Below are 22225 nucleotides of genomic sequence, written 5' to 3'. Positions count from 1 at the left end.
TCCTGATGAGGAATGGACGTATATAGGGACTGGACATCCATGGTGAAAATAAAGCGGTGGGGGCCAGGGAACTTAAAATCATCGAAAAGTTTAAGAGCGTGAGAAGTGTCACGAACATAGGTAGGAAGGGATTGAACAAGGGGGGATAAAACCATGTCGAGGTATACAGAAACGAGTTCATTGGGGCAGGAGCAAGCTGAGACAATAGGTCTGCCAGGACAGGCAGGTTTGTGGATCTTGGGTAGGAGGTAGAAATGAGAAGTGCGAGGTGTGGGAACTATAAGGTTGGTAGCAGTGGATGGGAGATCCCCTGAGCGGATAAAGTCGGTGATGCTGTGGGAGACAATGGCCTGGTGCTCCTTAGTGGGGTCACGATCGAGGGGTAAATAAGAGGAGGTATCCGCGAGTTGTTGCTGAGACTCGGCGAGGTAGAGGTCTGTATGCCAGACTACAACAGCACCCCCCTTATCGGCGGGTTTAATAGTAAGGTTGGGATTAGTGCGGAGGGAGTGGAGAGCAGAGCGTTCCGAAGGAGTGAGGTTGGAATGGGGACAAGGTGCGGTGAAGTCGAGACGGTTGATGTCCCGGTGGCAGTTAGCAATAAAGAGATCCAGGGCAGGCAGAAGACCAGAGCAGGGTGTCCATGAAGAAGAGGAGGGTTGAAGAAGGGAGAAGGGGTCATTGGTGGGGGTGGAAGAGTCCTTGCCGAAGAAGTAGGCTCGGAGACGGAGACGGCGGAAGAAAAGTTCCGCATCGTGGCGAACACGGAACTCACTGAGGTGTGGGCGAAGGGGGACAAAGGTGAGGCCCTTACTGAGGACAGAGCGTTCTGCCTCCGACAGTTGAAGGTCGGAGGGGATGGTAAAGACCCGGCACGGATGGGAGCTGGGATCAGAGGGGGGAGGGGGGAGGCTGGGGGTGTCAGTGGAGAGGGGAGGGTTGGGGTGAGAGGAAGATGGAGCATCTGAACACCCAGGAGCTGATGATGGGGTCTGAGGGAGACGGGATTGCAGAGTATTGGTGGGGGAAGAGGAGACGGGAGTCACAATAGCAGCACATAAAGACCTGGCCTAGAGTTCAAGGCTGGAGTCGCAGTTGGTGGTTGCGCAATCGCTTTGAAGGTGTCCATGGTCGTTGCTGGAGTCCGGGGATTTGAATATGCCCTGAGGTGTTGGAGCCGGCGAGATCAATGGCAGAGGCAATCTGAAGTCGATGCCTGCTAGTTTCAGGGCCAGCAGGCTCTGTTGTCCGCAGATGTAGGATCTTGCGATCTTTGCCTAACATGACAAAGTCAAAAAAATGGCGATTGCAGGCATGGATCCGATGGAGGATGAAATAACGGGTAGGACCATTACATACGGAGAAGAAAGTGACCTGAAGGTGTGGAAGGGTCTGGAATAGGGACACCAAATACCTCCTGATGGCGGAGAGGGTCGCCTTCAAAGCTTGACGGGAGAGGCGACAAGAGACAGAGTCAATAAAATGTGAGTACCTGGGATCCTCAGAAGGTCCAAATTGAGAGGCTCGGAAACGAATCCTAAAATCTGCTCTCAGGATGAGGCTTTTCATTCCAGGACGAAGGAGATGTCCTCCTTTTTTAAAGAAAGGGGGTTCCCTTCTTCCACCATCAACTCTGCTCTCAAACGCATCTCCCCCATTTCACGCACATCTGCTCTCACTCCATCCTCCCGCCACCCCACTAGGAATAGGATTCCCCTGGTCCTCACCTACCACCCCACCAGCCTCTGGGTCCAACATATTATTCTCCGTAACTTCCGCCACCTCCAACGGGATCCCACCACTAAGCACATCTTTCCCTCCCCACCTCTCTCTGCTTTCCGCAGGGATCGTTCCCTTCGCGACTCCCTTGTCCATTCGACCCCCCCATCCCTCCCCACTGATCTCCCTCCTGGCACTTATCCCCGTAAGCGGAACAAGTGCTACACATGCCGTTACACTTCCTCCCTTACCACCATTCAGGGCCCCAAACAGTCCTTCCAGGTGAGGCAACACTTCACCTGTGAGTCGGCTGGGGTGATATACTGCATCTGGCGCGCCCGATGTGGCCTTCTATATATTGGCAAGACCCGACGCAGACTGGGAGTCCGCTTTGCTGAACATCTACGCTCTGTCCACCAGAGAAAGCAGAATTTCCCAGTGGCCACACATTTTAATTCCATATCCCATTCCCATTCTCACATGTCTATCCACGGCCTCCTCTACTGTAAAGATGAAGCCCCACTCAGGTTGGAGGAACAACACCTTATATTCCGTCTGGGTACCCCAACCTGATGGCATGAACATTGACTTCTCTAACTTCCGCTAATGCCCCACCTCCCCCTCGTACCCCATCCGTTATTTATTTTTATACACACATTCTTTCTCTCACTCTCCTTTTTCTCCCTCTGTCCCTCTGACTATACCCCTTGCCCATCCTCTGGGTTCCCCCCCCACTTATCTTTCTCCCTGGGCCTCCTGTCCCATGATCCTCTCATATCCCCTTTGCCAATCACCTGTCCAGCTCTTGGCTCCATCCCTCCCCCTCCTGTCTTCTCCTATCATTTTGGATCTCCCCCTCCCCCTCCCACTTTCAAATCTCTTACTAACTTTTCCTTCAGTTAGTCTTGACGAAGGGTCTCGGCCTGAAACGTCGGCTGTACCGCTTCCTAGAGATGCTGCCTGGCCTGCTGCGTTCACCAGCAACTCTGATGTGTGTTGCACGAGATTTGTTGTTACTACTTGGGAGGGTTTAAAGTAGTTTTGAGGGGGTTGGGAACCAGAGCCCTAGGTCAGTAAGGGAAGGATCTGACTGGATAGTGGATGTCTGGGAAAGTATTGAAAGGCAAAATTATAATAACAGGTATGATGTGTTGTATGGTTTGAAGTGTGAATATTTTAATGTTAGGGATGATGAACTTAGAGCATGGATCAGTACATGGAACTATGATGTTGTAGCCATTACTGAAACTTGGTTGAGAGTGTAACAGAATTGGGTACCAGGTTTTCAAAGTGTTATAAAAGATAGAGGAGGAGGTAAAAGAGGGGGAGGGGTGAGTTGCACCACCTACCAGGGACGACGTCACATCTGCACTTTGAGGAGATATAATGGAGGGGTGAAACACTGAGTCTATTTGGGTGGAACTCAGAAACAGGAAGGGTGCAATCACACTGATGGGATTGTACTGCAGACTGCCTGATAGCCACTGGGACATTGAGGAACAAATATGAAATCAGATTAAGGAAAAGTGTAAAAATAATCGGGTGCTGTCATGGGGGATTTCAACTTCCCAATATAAACTGGGACATTCTGTAAGGGGTTTAGATGACACAGGAAGGTTTCTTGAATCAGTACGTGGATGGTCCAACAAGAGGAGGGGCGGTTCTGGACCTGCTGTTGGGTAATGAGCCTAGTCTGGTGACTGAGCTTTCAGTAGGTGAACAGTAAGAAAAAGGAGAATTATGTAAATCTTCAGAAGTCAGGATCAAATGAAGCACATGAGGAATATAAAGAAGACAGAAAAGAACTTCAGAAGGGAATTAAAAAAGCCAGGACGAGCCATGAAAAGTCCTCGGCACGTTGGATTAAGGTGAATCCCAAGGCACTCTATACATCCATCAAGAGTAACTTGGGAGAGAGTGGGACCACTCAAGGATAAAGCGGGCAACATTTGCTTGAATGCAGAGAATGCGAGTCAAGAAATTAGTGAGTATTTTGCTTCAGTATTTACCAAGGGAAAGGATATAAAGGACCAGGAGATTAGTGCTGAGTGTTAGGCATCTAGAGGTCAAGAAAAAGGACATGTTAGGTCTCCTAATGAATACTAAGGTGGAAAAGTCCCATGGACCCAATGGTATTTACCCCAGGTTATTGAAGGAGGCGAGATGTGAGGTTGCTGGTCCTTTAACCAGTATCTTTGTGTCCTCTCCAGCCACAGGTGAGGTCCAGAGGGACTGGAGAGTGGCTAATGTATCTCAATTTAAGAAGGGAACAAGGGAAAATCCTGGGAACTATAGACTGGTAAGTCTCACGTCAGTTGTAGGGAAGTTGCTGGAGAACATTCTTTGGGATAGGATATATGAGCCCGTGGAAACCCATGGTCTAATTAGGGAGAGCCAGCATGCATTTGTGTGTGGCTGTTTGTGCCTTACCAACTTGATTGAGTTTTTTGACAAGGTGACGAGAGAGATTGATGAGGGTGGGGCAGTGGATGTTGTCTACATGGACTTTGGTAAGGCATTTGACAAAGCTCCTCATGGGAGGCTAATCCAGAAGATTAAGATGCGTGGGATTCACGATGAATTGACTGCTTGGAATCAGAACTGGCTTGCGCATAGGAGACAGAGGCGAGTGGTTGAAAGGATTTATTGTTGTTAGTGGAGTTCCACAAGGATCTGTGCTGGGACCTCTGCTGTTTGTGATGTATATAAATGACTTGGATGAAACTGTCAATGGATAGGTTAGTACACTTGCTGATGATACCAAGATTGGTGGAGTTGTAGATAGAGCGGAAGGCTGGCAAAGAATAAAGCATTATATAGATCAGCTGCAGATATGGGTAGAGAAATCGCAGACGGAGTTTAATCCAGATAAATGTGAAGTGTTGCACCTCAGTAGAGCAAATGCAAGGAGACAGTACACTGTTAAGGAAAAGATCCTTAACAGTGTTGCTGAGCAGAGAGATCTTGGGATCCATGTTCATAGCTCCTTGAAAGTGGCTACACCGGTCGATAACGTGGTTAAGAAGGCTTATAGAATGCTTGCTTTTATTAATTGAGACACTGAGTTCAAGACAGGAGGTTATCTTGCAATCTTATGAAACTCTTGTTCGGCGACATCTGGAGTATTGTGTACAGTTCTGGTCACCCCGCTACAGGAAGGATGTTGAGGCTTTGGAAAAGGTGCAGAAGGTTTACCAGGATGCCGCCTGGTTTAGAGGCCATCTGCTATCATAAGAAGCTGGATAAACTCGGGTTGTTTCTCTGAAGTGTCGGAGGCTGAAGGGAGATCTGATAGAGATTTACAAGATTATAAGAGGCATAGTTCGAATGGACAGAGAGTATTGTTTCCCAGGGTTGAAATATCTAAAACCAGAAGGCATGCATTAAAGGTGAAAGGGGGTAGGTTTAAGGGGAAGGTGAGGGGTAAATTTTCTACTCAGAGAGTCATGGATGCCTGGAATGTGTTGCCAGGTATGGTGGTAGAGGCAAATACACTGGAGGTTTTTAAGAGATGTTTGGACAGGCCCTGGGACGTGAGGAAGATGGAGGGATATGGAGATGGTGTAGGTAGGATGCATTAGTGTTTGGGTGCTTTTGACTTGTTTTTTCCCTGGTTTGGGACAACATTCCCTGGTATGGGCCAAATGGCCTTTTCCTGTGCTCTGCGTTCTATGTTTTACCCAAAACGCCTGATGTAGTATAGCTGTTGGTGTGCCTCCTTCTTGATTGCAACTATGTGCTGGGCCCAGGATACATTTCAGAGGATGTATACAGGAACTTGAAGCTGCTCACTCTTTCCGCTGTTGACTCCCTCAATGAGGATGTGTGTGTTCCCCTAACTTTGCTTGGTCTTGCTGATGTTGAGTGCAAGGTTGTTGCTGTGACACTGTTCAATCAGTTGATCTATCTCACACCTGAATGCCTCTCTGTCGCCCTATGTACTCTATAGGGGTCCCACAGTTAACCTAGCTACCCTCTTCCATCGAACACTTTGCTGTTTGTTTGGATATTAGTAGTTTTCTCTTGTAATTATTATTCTCCTTACTAAATATTTTTAGCCTCTCAATTGCCTCACAGATAATAATTGATTTATCAAAATTAATTTATTTTCCAAAGCTGCAGTGCCATTATTCAAAATTTTCTGACTTCAGAAAGGATGCTAGAAATCTCTGCCTCACAAAATCGTTCAGGCTCATTGAAAATTTTCAGAACTATGGCCTGGAAACTAAATCACAGAGCACATGTTTATTTCATGAGCTATGGGATTGAAGGAACACTAAATTATGATAGAATAAAAGAGTAAATGGCTTTTTTATACATTCAAAATTTATGCAAAATCTTTTGATTTCAATCACTTCTCTTCAAAAAGGTGACGTGGAGATATCAGAGTGTAGAAATTGTTAGAATTTCCAGAGCAACCCACACAAAATGCTGGAGGAGTCCTGAAAGTCAGGCACCATCTATGAAGAGAAATAAATAGTCTACATTTTGGATGAAGACCCTTCAACACCACTGGAAAAGAAGGAGGCAGCTCTGCTGAACACTCTCGGCCCGTAACATTGGCTGTTCATTCCTTTCCATAGGTGCCGCCTGACCTGCCTGCTGAGTGCCTCCAGCACTTTGTGTGTGTGTGTGTGTGTGTGTGTATGGACTTACAGCACTGCATACTGTCTTGTGTTTATGTTGTCAGAATCTCAAACAGCTTCTGTATTCCTTTGTGAAACATTGTTAAACCTTCTGTTGAAAACACGTTTTCCTTCCAGCTAAATTTCAATTTATTTGAAAAATCAACCAAGGAAAATCAGAGGTGAAATTTACTGATTTCACTGATATGCATACGCTATTTTATTTTATTTCTGCTGCTTAGAATTGTGTTTAATTGATATTCTATTGCTCTGAAATAAGTTGGATATAGAAGTTAAATAACCATAATGAATTGTTCATTTTGAGGACACAAATACTACAGCACAGAAAACAAAGTATGGATCAAAAAAAGAAGGGAGCAAGGGTGAAGGCAAAGACAGAGCCTGGAGGTCTAAGGCATTCTCATGCTGGACAGAAGTAAGACAGGCTATAAGCAGAACCAGACAATAGATAAACAACAGGAATTCTGCAGATGCTGGAAATTCAAGCAACACACATCAAAGTTGCTGGTGAACGCAGCAGGCCAGGCAGCATCTCTAGGAATAGGTACAGGCGACGTTTCAGGCCGAGACCCTTCGTCAGGACTAACTGAAGGAAGAGTTAGTACACTCTTCCAACAAGACCCATGCTCAATGATTCAGAAATAGCTTAGAACATAAGACCCTCAAGATATAGGAGCAGAATTAGGCAATTTGGCCCATTAAGTCTACTCCATCATTCCATCATGGGTGATTTATTGTCCCTGTCAACCCCATTCTCTTGCCTTTTCTCCATGACCTTTGACAGCCTGAAATCAAGAAACAACCTCCACTTTAAATATACTCAATGATTTGGCCGCCACCATTGTCCGTGGCAATGAATGACATTGATTCAGAACCCTCTGGCTAAAGAAATTCCTCCTCACCTCTGCTCTAAATGTGAATCCCTCTATTCTGAGGTTGTATCCCCTGGTCCTAGACTCACTCACCATAGGAAACATCCTCTCCACAGCCACCCTATCTAAGCCTTTGAATATTCGATGGGTTTCAATGAGATGCCCCCCTAATTCTTCTAAACTCAAGTGAGTACAGGCCCAGGGCAATCAAATCCTACTCATATGTTTACCCTTTCGCTCCTGGAATCATTCTTGTGAACCTCCTTGGGACCCTCTCCAATGCTAGTGCATCTTTTCATAGATAAGAGGATCAACACTGCTCACATTACTCCAAGTGCAGTCTGGCCAATACCTTACAAAGCCGCAGCATTACATCTTTGTTCTTACATTCTAGTCCCCTCGAAATGAATGCTAACATTGTCTGTCTTCCTCACCACTGACTCAACCTGCAGGTTAACCTTCAGGTAGCCTTGCATGAGGACTCCCAAGCCCCTTTGCATCTCTAATTTCTGAAATTCTCCCCATTTATACTCCTCCTACCAAGATGCATGACCACACATTTTGCTTCATTGTATTCCATCCACTACTTGCCCATTCTCCTCATTTTTCTAAGTCCTCCTGGAGACTCCCTGCTTCCTCAGCAGTACCTGCCCCACCCCCAGTTATCTTTGCATTGTCCCTAAATTTGGCCACAAAGCTGTCAATTTCATCATCCATATGGTTAATATGTGACGTGAAAAGAAGCGGTTGCAACGCCAAACCTTGTCGAACATTATTATGCGCCAGCAGCCAATCAGAAAAGGCCCCCTTTATTCCCAATCTTCTATCCATGCTAGTATTTTCCTGTAATACCATGGGCTCTTATCTTATTTAGCAGTGTCATTTGCGGCCTATTGTCAAAGGCCTTCTGAAAATCCAGGTAAATAACATCCACTGACCTTCCTTTGTCTATCCTGCCTGTTATTTCCTCAAAGATTTCCAACAGACTTGTGGAAGTGAAATGGCTTGCAGTCACAGTCTTGGAGTGGCCATTGCAGAGGAGGCATACCAAGAGCACTAACTAACTCATTGACAACAGCTTTCTACAGAGCCACTCAGTACTTCTATTATAATTGTTCTACTCTTATAAAACTAAATTCTCTGTCTATGGAGATGCGAATTTCCAGAGAAGTGAGGAGTATCTTGTCATATTAATTACTTGCATCTGATAACTTTTGGGAATCTCTACACTCAGAGGGTGGTGAGAGTGGAATGAGCTGCCAGCAGAAGTGGTGGATGCAGGCTCGATTTCAACATTTAAATTTAAGTACATGGATGAGAGATATATGGAGGGCTATGGTCTGGGAGCAGGTCGATGGGACCAGGCAGATTAGTGGTTTGGCACAGACCAGATGGGCCAAACAGCCTGTTTCTGTGCTGTAAAGTTCTATAACTCTATACTTTATTCTACATTATTATTGTTTCACTTTATTCTAGCTGAATGTGTAATGATTTGATCTGTATAAATGGTACGCAAGACAAGCTTTTCACCCTATATTGGTGCATGTGACCAAATAGTAAACCGACAGTAAACCAGCAATAATAATAATGAGGATGGAAGTGCATGTGAATTTTTGCCTCACAGATCCGCTGTAGGAACAAGTGTTAAACCTTAAAACAGAGGAGCAGAATTAGGCTATTCAGCTATCCAGTCTTCTCCAGCTTCCATGATTTATTACCCTTCTCAACCCCATTCTCCTGTCTATCCCCTGGAAACTTTGACACCATGACTTGTCAATAAACTATCAAACTCCGCTTTTAATATACTCAGTGATTTGGCCTCCACAGTTGTTTGTGGCAATGAATTCCTTAGCTTCACTACCCCCAGCTAAAGAAATTCTTCCTCATTTCTGTTCTAAATGGATCAACCACTCTATCCAGAACTTTCAATATTCAATAGGTTTCAATGAAATCGGCCATCATTCTTCCAAACTCCAGCAAGTACAGGCCCAGAGCCATCAGGTATTCCTCATATTCCTTTCATCCCCAGAATCATTCTCCTTAACCCTCTCTAGTGCCAGCACGTCTTTTCTTAGATAAGAGCCCAAAACAGCTCAGGATACACATAAGTGCAATCTGACCAATATTTTACAAAGCCTTAGCATTGCATCCGCTGTAGTTGGAGGGGAAAGTGCCAAGATCCTCAGACGGCTGATCTGGCAGTGCTAGGTTAACTAGGGAGCCACGGAGAGAGTGGTACTGATTGAAAGCAGGAAGGATGATGGGGATTCCCTGTATGGTTGATGGAAATGAGGAAGCATGATGGTGCTGGACATGGAGATTAATGGAGTGGAAAATGAGGACCAAGGGAACTCTGACTCAGTTCTGTTCAGAGAAATATGTCATGGGAGCTGAAGTGGAAGTGGAGAAGATACCGATGGTTCGTAAGCTACGGTCGAGGGGGTTTCTGGAAAAGGATGACATCTCAGATAAGCTGAAATAAAAGACCTCATCTAGAGAGCAGATCTAACAGAGAAGGAGCAACTGAGAGAAAAGAATGGCACCCTTACAAGAAACAGAATAGGAAGAATCATAGTGAAGTTAGTTGTGAGGGTTGTGGCTTTTTCAGAAATGTCAGTAGATAGATGGAGGTGGAGAGAAATAAATGGTTGAAGTGAATGGGGGGGTGTGGATTTAGTAAAGAAAGTGATAAAATTGATGAATTCCACACAAGTGCAGGAAAAAGAACGTAAAGAAGTAACTAGCAGGGCAGCATAGAGATCAGTTCTTCGCCCACAATTATCCATTATTTACATTAATTATTTGGAGGAAGGAATAGTATGTACGATTTCCAAATATGCCAGTGATATGAAAAAAAATGTAGAGCATGTTGTGATAAGGATGCCGTGGTTCCACACGGGGATAAAGATTGATTGAGTGAGTGTGTGAAAATCTGGCAAATAAACTTTAGATTGGGTAAGTGCAATTTTATGCACTTTGGTAAGAGAAATGAAAAGCTTCACCATCATTTTGGGGGATTTTAACCAGGCCAGCGTAAAAAAGTTACTAAATAATTACCTTCAAAAAATCGCTTGTAGTGCCAGAGGAAACAACACACTGGACCACTGTTACACCACCATCAAGAATGCCTACTGTCCTATTCCACACCCATTCTTGGGAAAATCTGATCACCTGACTGTACTTCTATTCCCTGAGTATAGGCAAAGACTGAAGACTGCAGCACCAGTAGGGAGGACCAAGAAGGTATGGACACGGGAAGCACAGAAGAGCTTACAGGATTGCTTTGAATCAGTAGACTGGACTGTATTCAGAGATTCATCTTGGAATCTGAATGAGTATACCGCAGTTATTGCTGACTTCATTAAAACCTGTGTGGATGAGATTGTGCCCAATGAAAACTTACTGTACATTCCCAAACCAAAAAACGTGGATGAACAAAGAGGTTTGTCATCTGCTGAGGGACAGCTCTGTGACATTTCACTCTGGTGACCCAGGTCTGCACTAAAAAATCAGGTATGACTTGTGGAGGGCTACTTCAAGAGTAAAGAAGCAATACTGAGTGAGATTGGAGGCAACACTGGATGCACATCAACTCTGGCAGGGTTTGCAGGACATTACTTCCCACAAAGGAAAACCCAACATCATATATGGCAGTGATGCTTCACTAACAGATGAACTCAACCCCTTTTCTAGCAGCTCTGAAAGGGATAACATAACTGCAACTGTTACGACTCCTGCTGCGCCCAGTGACCATATGACCATAAGACCATAAGACAAAGGAGCAGAAGTCGGCCATTCGGCCCATCGAGTCTGCTCCGCCATTTTTATCATGAACTGATCCATTCTCCCCAGGGCCAGATGGTCTGCATCCTAGAGTGCTTAAGGAAGTAGCCCAAGAAATGGTGGATGCATTAGTGATAATTTTTCAAAACTCGTTAGATTCTGGACTAGTTCCTGAGGATTGGAGGGTGGCTAATGTAACCCCACTTTTTAAAAAAGGAGGGAGAGAGAAACCGGGGAATTATAGACCGGTTAGCCTAACATCGGTGGTGGGGAAACTGCTGGAGTCAGTTATCAAAGATGTGATAACAGCACATTTGGAAAGCGGTGAAATCATTGGACAAAGTCAGCATGGATTTGTGAAAGGAAAATCATGTCTGACGAATCTCATAGAATTTTTTGAGGATGTAACTAGTAGAGTGGATAGGGGAGAACCAGTGGATGTGGTATATTTGGATTTTGAAAAGGCTTTTGACAAGGTCCCACACAGGAGATTAGTGTGCAAACTTAAAGCACACGGTATTGGGGGTAAGGTATTGGTGTGGGTGGAGAATTGGTTAGCAGACAGGAAGCAAAGAGTGGGAATAAACGGGACCTTTTCAGAATGGCAGGCGGTGACTAGTGGGGTACCGCAAGGCTCAGTGCTGGGACCCCAGTTGTTTACAATATATATTAATGACTTGGATGATGGAATTAAATGCAGCATCTCCAAGTTTGCGGATGACACGAAGCTGGGTGGCAGTGTTAGCAGTGAGGAGGATGCTAAGAGGATGCAGGGTGACTTGGATAGGTTGGGTGAGTGGGCAAACTCATGGCAGATGCAATTTAATGTGGATAAGTGTGAAGTTATCCACTTTGGTGGCAAAAATAGGAAAACAGATTATTATCTGAATGGTGGCCGATTAGGAAAAGGGGAGGTGCAACGAGACCTGGGTGTCATTATATACCAGTCATTGAAAGTGGGCATGCAGGTACAGCAGGCGGTGAAAAAGGCGAATGGTATACTGGCATTTATAGTGAGAGGATTCCAGTACAGGAGCAGGGAGGTACTACTGCAGTTGTACAAGGCCTTGGTGAGACCACACCTGGAGTATTGTGTGCAGTTTTGGTCCCCTAATCTGAGGAAAGACATCCTTGCCATAGAGGGAGTACAAAGAAGGTTCACCAGATTGATTCCTGGGATGGCAGAACTTTCAAATGAAGAGAGACCTGATGAACTAGGCTTGTACTCATTGGAATTTAGAAGAATAAGGGAGGATCTGATTGAAACGTATAAGATCCTAAAGGGATTGGACAGGCCAGATGCAGGAAGATTGTTCCCGATGTTGGGGAAGTCCAGAACAAGGGGTCACAGTTTGAGGATAAGGGGGAAGCCTTTTAGGACTGAGATTAGGAAAAACTTCTTCACATAGAGAGTGGTGAATCTGTGGAATTCTCTGCCACAGGAAACAGTTGAGGCCAGTTCATTGGCTATATTTAAGAGGGAGTTAGATATGGCCCTTGTGGCTACGGGGATCAGGGGGTATGGAGGGAAGGCTGGTGCAGGGTTCTGAGTTGGATGATCAGCCATGATCATAATAAATGGCGGTGCAGGCTCGAAGGGCCAAATGGCCTACTCCTGCACCTATTTTCTATGTTTCTATGTTTCTATTTAGTCCCACTCCCCCGTCTTCTCACCATAACCTTTGATGCCCTGGCTACTCAGATACCTATCAATCTCTGCCTTAAATACACCCAATGACTTGGCCTCTACTGCTGCCCATGGCAACAAATTCACCACCGTCTGACTAAAAAAATTTCTTGGCATTTCTGTTCTGAATGGGCGCCCTTAAGTCATGCCCTCTCGTACTAGACTCCCCCATCATGGGAAACAACTTTGTCACATCCACTCTGTCCGTGCCTTTCAACGTTCGAAATGTTTCTATGACGTCTCCCCTCATTCTTCTAAACTCCAAGGAATACAGTCCAAGAGCCGACAAATGATCCTCGTACCTTCTCATTCCCGGAATCATTCTAGTGAATCTTCTCTGTACCCTCACCAACGTCAGCACATCCTTTCTTAAATAAGGAGACCAAAATTGCCCTCAGTACTCCAAGTGAGGTTTCACCAGCGCCTTATAGAGCCTCAACATCACATCCCTGCTCCTATACTCTATTCCTCCAGAAATGAATGCCAACAATGCATTCGCCTTCTTCACCACCAACTCAACCTGGAGGTTAACCTTAAGGGTATCCTGTACGAGGACTCCCAAGTCCTGTTGCACCTCAGAACTTTGAATTCTTTCCCCATTTAAATAATAGTCTGCCCGTTTATTTCATTTGCCACTTCTTTGCCCATTTTTTCCAATCTATCCAAGTCTCTCTGCAGACTCACCATTTCCTCAACACTACCGGCCCCTCCACCTATCTTCGTATCGTCAGCAGACTTAGCCACAAAGCCATCTATCCATAATCCAAATCATTGATGTACAATGTAGAAAGAAGCAGCCCCAACACGGACCCCTGTGGAACACCACTGGTAACTGACAGCCAACTAGAATAGGATCCCTTTATTCCCACTCTCTGTTTCCTGCCAATCAGCCAACGTTCTATCCACGTATGTAACTTTCCCGTAATTCCATGGGCTCTTATCTTGTTAAGTAGCCTCATGTGTGGCCACTTGTCAAAGGCCTTCTGAAAATCCAAATATACAACATCCACTGCATCTCCCTTGTCTAGCCTACTTGTAATATCCTCAAAAAATTGTAATAGTTTTGTCAGGCAGGATTTTCCCTTAAGGAATCCATGCTGAGTTCTGCCTATCTTGACAAATGCCTCCAGGTACTCTCTAACCTCATCTTTGACAATCAACTCCAACAACTTCCCAACCACCAATGTCAAGCTAACAGGTCTATAATTTTTGCTTCCTTGCCCCCTTTTTAAATAGAGGAGTGACATTTGCAATCTTCTAGTCCTCTGGAACCATGCCAGAATCTATCGACTTTTAAAAGATCATCGCTAATCCCTCCGCAATCTCCACAGCTACTTCCTTCAGAACACGAGAGTGCATTCCATCTGGTCTGGGAGATTCACCTACCTTTAGCCTATTCAGCTTCCTAAGTACTTTCTCTGTTGTAATTGTGACTGCGCACACTTCTCTTCCCTGCCACCCTTGAGTGTCCGGTGTACTGCTGATGTCTTCCTCAGTGAAGACTGATGCAAAATACTCGTTCAGTTCCTCTGCCATCTCCTTATCTCCCACTACAATTTCTCCAGCATCATTTTCTACCTGTCCTATATCTACCCTCACCTGTCTTTTACTCTTTATATACTTGAAAAAGCTTTTAGTATCCTCTTTGATATTATTTGCTAGCTTCCTTTCATAGTTCATCTTTTCCCTCTTAATGACCTTATTAGTTTCCTTTTGTAAGCTTTTAGAAACTTCCCAATCCTCTGTCTTCCCACTAATTTTTGCTTCCTTGTATGCCCTCTCCTTTGCTTTAACTTTGGCTTTGACTTCTCTTGTCAACCACGGTTGCATCCTTTTTCCATTCAAAAATTTCTTCTTTTTTGGAATATGCCTGTCTTGCACCTTCCTCACTTCTCACATAAACTCCAGCCACTGCTGCTCTGCCGTCTTTCCCACCAGTGTCCCTTTCCAGTCAACTTTGGCCAGTTCCTCTTTCATGCCACTGTAATTTCCTTTACTCCACTGAAATACCGACACATCAGATTTTGGCTTCTCTTTTTCAACTTTCACAGTGAACTCAATCATGTTATGATCACTGCCTGCTAAGGGTTCCTTCACCTCAATCTCTCTAATCACCTTCAGTTCATTACACAATACCCAATCCAGTACAGCCGATCCCCTAGTGGGCTCAACAACAAGCTGTTCCAAAAAGCCATCTCACAGACATTCTACAAATTCTCCCTCTTGAGATCCAGTGCCGACCTGATTTTCCCAATCCACTCGCATGTTGAAATCCCCCACAATTATCGTAACACTTCCCTTCTGACAAGCCTTTTCTATTTCCTGTTGTAATTTGTAGTCCACATCACTGCAACTGTTTGGAGGCCTATAAATAACTGCCATCAGGGTCCTTTTACCCCTGCTATTTCTTAGCTCAACCCATAAAGGTTCTGCACCTTCCGATCCTATATCACCTCTTTCTAATGATTTAATATCATTTCTTACCAATAAAGCCACGCCTCCTCCTCTGCCTACCTGCCTATCCTTCCGATACACCGTGTATCCTTGGACGTTCAGCTCCCAGAGACATGCATCTTTTAGGCACGTCTCAGTGATGGCCACAATATCGTACCTGCCAATCTGTAGCTGTATGACAAGATCATCCACCTTATTCCTTATGCTGTGTGCATTTAAGTATAACACCTTAAGACCAGTATTTGGTACATTTCACTTTGATTTCACCACAACTTTATTGCAATGGAACTCATCCCAATGGCTACAAATTTGCCCCATCACCTGCCTGTCTTTCCTGACATCTTTACTGCTCGCTATCTTAGATTAATTTCTGTTTTCCCCTTCCTCCTCTCTATCATTCCGGTTCCCATCCCCCTGCCAAATTAGTTTTAACCCCCCCTTACAGCTCTATTAAACTTTCCCACCAGGATATTGGTCCCCTTCGGGTTCAGGTGTAACCTGTCCATTTTGAACAGGTCATACTTCCCCCAGAAGAGATCCCAATGATCCAAGAATCTGAAGCCCTGCCCCCTGCACCATTCTCTCAGCCACGCATTCATCTTCCTGATCCTCCCATTCTTGCCCTCGCTAGCACGTGGCACAGGTAACAATCCCGAGATTACTACCCTGGAGGTCCTGCTTCTCAGCTTCCTTCCTAACTCCCAGAAATCTCTCATCAGGACCTCCTCCTTTGTCCTATCTATGTTATTGGTACCAACATGTACGAAGACAACTGGCTGCTCACCCTTCCCTTTCAGAACATTCTGGACCCGATCCAAGACATCCCGTACCCTGGCACCTGGGAGGCAACACACCATGCGGGTATCTCTATCAGGCTCACAGAATCTCCTGTCCGTTCCCCTGACTATGGAATCCCCTATGACTACTGCATTCCTCTTCTCCCTCCTTTTCTCCTGCACAACAGCGCCAGGCTCAGTGCCAGAGACCCGGTCACCGTGGGCATCCCCTGTCAAGTCATCCCCCTCAACAGCATCTAGAACAAGATATTTGTTGCTGAGGGGGACAGCCACAGGTGTGCTGTCCACTATCCGGGCATTTCCCTTCCCTTTCTTGACAGTGACCCAGTTTTCTGAACCCTGTAGCCTAGGGATGACTACCTCCCTGTAGCTCCTCTCTATCACCTCTTCACTTTCCTTGATAAGCAGTAGGTCATCAAGCTGCAGCTGCAGATCCCTAACACGGTCTCTGAGGAGCTGCAACTCGGTGCACCTGGCGCAGATGTGACCATCAGGGAGGCTGGAGGTCTCCCAGGATTCCCATATCTGACACCCCGAACAAGGCACTGACCCTGCAGGCATGTTATCTAATTCTACAGGAATGAAACAGGAAAAATAAGTCTACTCAACCACTTACCTCGCCAAACAGACAAAGTTTTTAAACCATTAGCTCGTACCGTTAGCTGTGAGAGCCCTGCTGTTCCTGTCTGTCCAGGCCGATTTGCGAAAGTGGGGGGGGGAGAAAAAAAAAGAGTTGGTGCTTTGCTCTCTCCTCTTCCCTTTTACCGCCAAAGCCCGTTGAAGCCATAGCCCTACACTCTGCTACTGCTCAGTGCACTGCCCTCTCCGACAGCTGCCCGCTGTGTAGGGTGGTCTCCTTTTTAAACTCTCCGCGCTGTCCTGTTACTTCACGCGCCTGCGCAGTCTCGTCCTTCTTGCACTCGAAGAAGTTTTTTAAAAAACTGCCTTCCTTCAGAAGTCAGCTTCCACGCCGCTCTGTAGTCCCGATCCAAAAGAAAGCCTTTGGTGGCAACCTTCCTTTTAAAACTCTTCACGCTGCCCTGTTACGTCACGCGCCTGCGCAGTCTCGTCCTTCTTGCACTCGAAGAAATTTTTTAAAAAACTGCCTTCCTTCAGAATTCAGCTCCCACGCTAATCTGTAGTCCCGATCCAAAAGAAAGCCTTTGGTGGCAACCTTCCTTCTTAAACTCTCAGCGCTGTCCTGTTACGTCACCCTGTGATCTCTGTCTCAGAGGCTGATGTTTAGCTGACTTTAAGGAGGGTGAACCCTCACAAGTCAGCAGGCCCCGATGGAGTACCAGGTAAGACTCTGGAAACCTGTGCCAACCAACTGGCGAGAATATTCAAGGACATTTTCAACCTCTCACTGCTATGGTCAGAAGTTCCCATCTGCCTTAAAAGGCAACAATTGTACCAGTGCCTAAGAAGAGTAGTGTGAGCTGCCTTAATGACTATCACCCAGTTGCACTCACATCGACAGAAATGAAATGCTCTGAGAGAATTGGACATGGCAAGAATCAATTCCTGCCTCAGCAAGGACCTAGACCCACTGCAATTTGTCTATCACCACAATAGGTCTTGGCAGACGTGATCTCATTGCTTTCCACACGGCTGTCAATCACCCGGACAATACAAACACCTACTGTATGTCACGATGCTATTCCCTTATTATTGCTCAGCATTTATCACCATTATTCCCACAATCCTGATTGAATAGTTACAGAACCTGGGCCTCTGTACCTCTCTCTGCAATGGATCCTCAACTTTCTAGCCAGAAGACCACAATCTGTGCGGATTGGTGATACTATCTCCTCCTCGCTGGTGATCGACATTGGTGTACCTCAGGGGTGTGTGCTTAGCCCACTGCTTTACTCCCTCTGTACCCTTGAATGTGTGGCTAGGCGTAGCTCCAATGCCATCTACATATTTGCTGATGATACAACCATTGCTGGTAGAATCTCAGATGGAGATGAGAGGGTATATAGGAACAAGATACACCAGCTGGTTAAGTGTGCTTTTATATTTCAGTCCTCTGGAAATGAGCGCTACTATTGCATTTGCCTTCCTCACCACAGACTCAACCTGCAAATTAAACTTTAAGGAATCCTGTACAAGGACACCCAAGTCCCCTTGCACCTCAGAGTTTTGAAATTTCTCCCCGTGTGGAAAATAGACTAAACTTTCATTTCTTCTACTTAAGTGCATAACCATACACTTCCTGAGACTGTATTGCATTTGCTATTTCTTTTCCCATTTTCCTAATCTGTCCAAGTCCTTCTACAGCCTCCCTGCTTCCTCAACACCACCTGCCACTCCACCTATATTTGTATCATTATTCACAAACTTGGTCACAAAGCTATCAATTCATTGACATTGACATACAACATAAAAGAAGCAGTCCCAACACCGACCACTGCAAGAAGGATCTCTCAGTTAGTCCTGACGAAGGGACTCAGCCCGAAACACCGACTGTACCTCTTCCTATAGATGCTGCCTGGCCTGCTGCGTTCACCAACAATTTTTATGTGTGTTGCTTGAAATTCCAGCATTTGCAGACTTCCTCATGTTTGCATCATATGTGACACCTTGTCAAAGGCCTTCTGAAAATACACAGCATCCACCAATTCTCCTTTGTCCATCCTGCTTGCTATTTCCTCTAAGAATTCTAACAGATTTGTCTTAAGGAAGATTCCCTTCAGGAAATCATGCTGACTTTGTCCTAATTTATTACGTACCTCAAGTACCCTGAACCTATATCCTTAACGTTTGACTCCAACATCTTCCCAACCACTGAGTCAGGCAAACTGGCTTATAATTTCCTTTCTTCTGCTTCCTTCCCTTCATGAAAAGTTGAATGACATTTGCAATTTTCCAGCCCTTTAGAATCTACTGATTGTAGAAAGATCATTACTAATGCCTCAACAATCTCTTCAGCTGCCTCTTTCAGAACCCTGGGGTGTATTCCATCTGGCCGAGGTGACTTATTTACTTTCAGACCTTTTAGTTTCCCAAGCACCTTCTCCCTAGTAATAGCAACTGCATTCTCAAACTTCTGCCATACTGCTAGTGAACACTGATGCAAATTACCTACTCAGTTCATCTGCCATTTCCTTGTCTCCCATTACCTCCTCTCCAGCATCATTTTCCAGCAGTCCAATATCTACTCTTGCCTCTCTTTAACTCTTTATATATCTGAAAAAAATCTCTTGGTATCCTCTCTGATGTTGCTGGATAACTTACCTTCATCTTTTCCCCCCTTATGGCTTATTCTTTGGGGTTTATAAGAATGAAGGGTGACTTTATTTAAATAGAGATCATCTGAATGGGGGTTGACAAGGAGAATATTGCAACACTGAGTGTGGAAGAAGGGGACATAACTACAAGGTGAGGGCCAGACATTTAAAACTAAGGTGCATAGAAATCTCTTTTGCTGAGGGTGGCAAACCTCTGCAATTTTCTGCCCCAGTGGGTGGTGCTGGTAGGGTCACTCAAAATATTTAAAGTGGAGGGGGATAAATATTAAATAGATTGAGGAGGAGCTGAGATGACCATGACTATATTAAATGGTGGGGTGGGTTTGAAGAGTCTGATGGCCTACACCTGCTTCTACTTTCTTGTTCTATGTAATAGCTGGTACTCATATTCTTTTAATCATCTTAAACAACTTTTTAATGCACATTTTGTACTTTATCGATCCTCAATACTTACATTTTGTATTTTAAAGTATATATTTCTGACTGAGCAACCTAGCAACAATAATTTTCTCTGGAATAAGTGAAGTTTTATCTTATCTTAACCCACCTCCCTATAATATATTGTCTTACACCTCGTTCTTTCCCCCATTTCTGGTTTTGAAATGTAAACTCTCCATTGTCCTCCAGTTCTGAGGAAGAGACACTGATCTGAAACTTTGACTGGTTTTTATTTCCACAAACGCTGATTGACTGGCTGAGTTCTTCAAACATTCCTGTTATTGTTTATTCCAGGAAATGTGCTTTCTTTTAATAAGTGACCAAAATAACCAACAGTTTGCAAATATTGATATTTATGATTATTTTATTATCTTGCATTCTTATCTTTATACATGATTACACAGAAAGGAGCATTTTGGCCAGTTTATCGACAACAAGCTCCCAAATTTGCAATCCCATTGCACAAATTAGGTTCGGCATGGTAGCGGTTAGTGTAATGCTATCTATCACAGCATCAGCGACCTGGGTTCAATCCCGCCACTGTCTGTGAATAGTTTGTATGTTCTTCCTGTGATCATATGGGTTTTCTCCCACAAATTCCACAGGCATACGGTTGATAGATTAATTGGGTCACAAAGGTGTAATTGGCTGGTGTGGGTTTTTTAGGATAGAAGGACCTGTTACCGTGCTGTATATCTAAATTAAACCTGAAAAAAAATATTTTTCCTTATTTCTCTGCATGCCTAGTATATCATCTATGTTGACAGTGAGCAAATTCAAGGCTGACAAATTAGCTCTTTAAAGAGCATGAAAGGATTTTCATTTAAATTTTCTCTGTTCCGTTCTGCCTTCAAATTTGATCCCTTGATCCCTTTGATCCCTCAATGAAATCTTGCGGGGTAACAGAAGTCTCCCTACACAATTTGTTTAATACTACCAACATGAGATGAATTTCTAGACAGATGTCTTTACAATGTAATGCTGGAATGGGACTCAGCTCTCTTCATAAGAAGATCTCAGCAAATACCTATAACTTAGATTTTGTTATTCTAGGAGTTCTCCTTTTCATGTTGCTGCTCAATTTTTTAATCTTGCAAGACAGATTGATTGAAAAGGGGCATTGTGAAAATTCCCTGAAGTTACCTCAAACAAATTGTAGGTAATTCTGCCTCTAATGAAACCAATGCTAATGGACATCTCAGTTTTCAGAAAGCAAAATGATAAATTAATATGAGTTGTAATCTCAAGAAGGGAAATCAACCTGGTTGAAAAATATAAATGTGTTTTCATTTAAGAAGAGGATAAGAATTGAGTCCAGTCTGTGGGTGACAGTGTAGAAAGGACAATTAGGAGAAATTAAAATGAACATTGTTTGAAATGAAAAGGTGGAGTCAGGAGCAAAAGTGCAGATTCTTTAACTTTTTGGTAATAAATGATCTTCTGAATTTTTTTTTAAAATTAAGATTATTTATAAAATAGAAGATATATTTTAAAATAGAAGATTATAAGACAAGCAAGAAGGAGCTTAAGATAGAAGATTATAAGGCCAGCAGGAAGGAGTTTAAGAATGAAATTAGGAGAGCCAGAAGGGGCCATGAGAAGGCCTTGGCAAGCAGGATTAAGGAAACCACCAAGGCATTCTACAAGTATGTGAGGAGCAAGAGGTTAAGACGTGAGAGAATGTGACAGTGAAAAAGTGTGTATGGAACCGAAAGGGATAGAAGGAGTACTTAATGAACACTTTTATTCACTACAGAAAAGGATCTTGGCGATTGTAGGGATGACTTACAGCAGGCTGAAAAGCTTGAGCATGTAGAGATTAAGAAAGAAGGTGTGCTGGAGCTTATGGAAAGCATCAAGTTGGATAAATCACCGGGACCGGATGAGATGTATCCCAGACTACTGTGCGAGGTGAGGGAGGAGATTGCTGAGCCTCTGGCAATGATCTTTGCATCATCAATGGGGACAAAGAGAGGTTCTAGAGAATTGAAGGGTTACAGATGTTGTTTTCATTTTCAAGGAAGAGAGTAGGGATAGCCCAGGAAATTATAGTCTTACTTCAGTGGTTGGTAAGTTGATGGAGAAGATCCCGAGAGGCAGGATTCATGGACATCTGGAGAGGCATTCTATGATTAGGAATAGTCAGCATGGCTTTGTTAAAGGCAAGTCGTGCCTTACGAGCCTGATTGGATTTTTTGAAGATGTGACTAAACACATTGATGAAGGTAGAACAGTAGATGTAGTATATATGCATTTCAGCAAGACATTTGATAAGGTACCTCATTCAAAGCTTATTGAGAAAGTAAGGAGGCATGGGATCTAAGGGGACATTGCTTTGTGGATCCAGAACTGGCCTGCCCACAGAAGGAAAAGTGTTGTTGTAGACGGGGCATATTCTGCATAGAGGTCAAACCAGTTGTGTGCCTCTGGGATCCTTACTCTTCATGATTTTTATAAATGACCTGGATTAGGAAGTGGAGGGATGGGTTAGTAAATTTGCTGATGATACAAAGGTTGGGGGTGTTGCGGATAGTGTGGAGGGCTGTCACAGGTTACAGCGGGATATTGATAGGAT

At 44.4% G+C, this 22225-nt stretch overlaps 1 protein-coding gene across 1 annotated transcript in view; it reads left to right on the top strand.

Annotated features, from left to right (window-relative positions):
- Positions 1 to 22225, top strand: part of LOC134346871 (contactin-associated protein-like 5) — a 1673098-nt gene that overhangs the window by 590861 nt on the left and 1060012 nt on the right. The window lies entirely within an intron of this gene.

This window comes from Mobula hypostoma, chromosome 5 (assembly GCF_963921235.1).
Source record: "Mobula hypostoma chromosome 5, sMobHyp1.1, whole genome shotgun sequence".
NCBI classification, from domain to species: Eukaryota; Metazoa; Chordata; class Chondrichthyes; order Myliobatiformes; family Myliobatidae; genus Mobula; species Mobula hypostoma.
The sequence above is the reverse complement of the archived record's forward strand: the minus strand, read 5'-3'. Positions and strand labels throughout refer to the sequence as shown.